This window comes from Quercus suber, unplaced genomic scaffold, assembly GCF_002906115.3.
Source record: "Quercus suber isolate HL8 unplaced genomic scaffold, Cork oak 2.0 scaffold_801, whole genome shotgun sequence".
NCBI classification, from domain to species: Eukaryota; Viridiplantae; Streptophyta; class Magnoliopsida; order Fagales; family Fagaceae; genus Quercus; species Quercus suber.
In genome coordinates, this window is record NW_027070236.1 from 12,135 (window position 1) to 14,668 (window position 2,534).

Below are 2,534 nucleotides of genomic sequence, written 5' to 3' on the forward strand. Positions count from 1 at the left end.
ATAAATAAATAAATAAATAAATAAAGGAGTTTCACAAGTGTTGCTTCGCCCTTACCAACCACAGTCAACCAGATGAGTCGACACACCACAAAACCCTTTGGTCAACACTGTACAGCTGCTCTCTATCATTGACTTGGTTTTGCTAATTGCAAGTAATACTATAGATTCATACTAAACAACAATATGATACTCTCTAATTTCCATGGAGACCGTGAAAGAGTAAACAACTTAACATTTCAGCCATGACTTCAAATATACTCCTAGTCCTAGCAAACTTTCAATGTTTTTATTCTTTGTTTTTCCTCCTTGGATGATGACTTGGCACTATTTACTAGTAGACTATAGACTCCAAAAATTGAGTAATTATAAAATATTCAGAGTATTATAAATGTATATTTTTTCTTTTTATATAATATTATGTTCTATAAATTACATTCATGGTATGGTTTACCATTCACGTAAAACTAAGAGAAATAAAGTAAGCATTTATGATTCCCATAACTCAGGGTATTCAATAATTTACTCCAAAAATTAAACATAATTTGAGACAAAAACTCATGCAGCATAAAGTCTTCTGTCAAATTCATAGCAACTCAATAATGCTAATGTGGATCTTTACCTCCTTTTTGGGTAAACCAGAACGGACGACACGTCCTAACCCTTTTTTAAAAAATTAGGTACACATTGTGAACCAGCAGAAACCAAGCACTAATAAAGAAAGAAACATGGAAATCTTTAGACTGCGTAAAACGTGGGACATTTTTTAAGTCTTTGGCTTGTGGGTGTGTAAATTGGAATTTTGGGCTTCACGGGCAGATAGTGCTGCAGCTGAATATTGACTTTGATGTGTACAAAATATGAATACGCTGGTTGACATAATTTTTTTCTTCTTTGTTTTTGAAAGATTGCGTAATTCTCCTTTTCATAATTTTTCCCTTCTTCGTGTGGTTGTAGAAAAGTTGGGAAAATGCGTAGCAGTACGGTTTATTTATTTTATTTGTTCTAATGGTGAAAATCCAAAATTCAATTTATATGTTTCACCAAAATTTATTTAAGCTCTTTAACTTTGTTTTTGTTCATTTATGTTCTTTAAATTTTAAGATTATTCAATTAAGATTTTTCTATCAATTTTTGTTATCTGTTGTGATTAATTTTCTAATTTTTTAAAATTTTCTTCAAGTTTTTTAAATTAAAAAAATTTAATTAATGATGGAAAAATATTTTTCAATTTTTTTTTCAAAAATTTTAACAAAAGTTAATGGAAATGTTTTAATCAAATAAATCTGAAATTTGGAAGATTGAAATGAATGGAAACAAAATTAAAAAATTGAAATGAATTCTGAATAAATTTAGAAGATGAGTTTTCTATTTTTTTTTTTTTTACTAAGTTCTAAGCTTCTTAAAGTTATTCAATGAAAGCATCAAGGGCACCGTTGAGATTATAAGATGATAGAGATACATGGATCATAGTCATAGCTCATAAATGTTTTATTGAACAATTTTGGTATATGATAACGGTCTGATGTGGGCAGTGTGGACGAATATACGATTTTTTTTTCCCTCATTAATCAGGTGCGAAGAACAGATGAGCGAATCCGGCTCTGTGCAGTGTCTATGTCAAGCATTTTGTCTTGTTGAGCACGTGACAAACTTACAATAATGTTCTGAACTTCTGATACTAGAGCCAAAAGGTTAATAGGTTGATTTTTGGATGGGTTTTTTTTTTTAAAAAAAAAAAACAATTTTGGTTTATATATATATATATATATTTATATTTTTTGTTATTATCAATTTAGTTCATATATTTTTGGTAGCAACTAATTTGATATTCTTATTTTTAACTAATTTGAAAATACCATATTGATCCATACATGATGTAGTCACTATCCATTTGATCCCTACATTTTTGTTTTGTTTTGTTTTGTTTTTTTTTTGTTTTTTTTTAAAGAAACTTGAAGCAAGAGCACTTACATATGGGATTACCGCTAGTACTTAGTGAAAAACAATCTAATCATCACTTGACACATACACAAATTGTAATAATTTGTGTGGCAAATTGTGTGTCCATATAAATTTTTTTTTTTTATTAAATTTGTGCTTCGTGTTATAAAAATCTAAAGAGCAAAATATTTTATGGGAAAAGAGAGGCAAGATTAGGTAGGAATTCAGGACTTGTGAATTCAAGTCAACATGCAGTGATATTTCTACCTCCATTGCTATCACCATACTCTTTTCTCACTATCTTTATTTTTTTCTTCTAGCTGAATTTTTTTCTTATTGAATTATGTCTGATTTTTTTTTTTTTCAAATCTCAATTATAAGATTTGGGGTATATCTAATTGTATAGTTTTTGTTTGGTTTTATGTGTGTCATATTTGGGTTTTTTAATAGATTTGATATTTGGGTTAAGATTTTTTCCTTCAAAAGTGTTTTCTTGGTTTTTTAGGCACTTCCTTACTTCTTTTTCATTCCTTATATATACTAAAATCAAGCGCAAAACATCAAGATCCACATGCACGCACAAACACTAAATT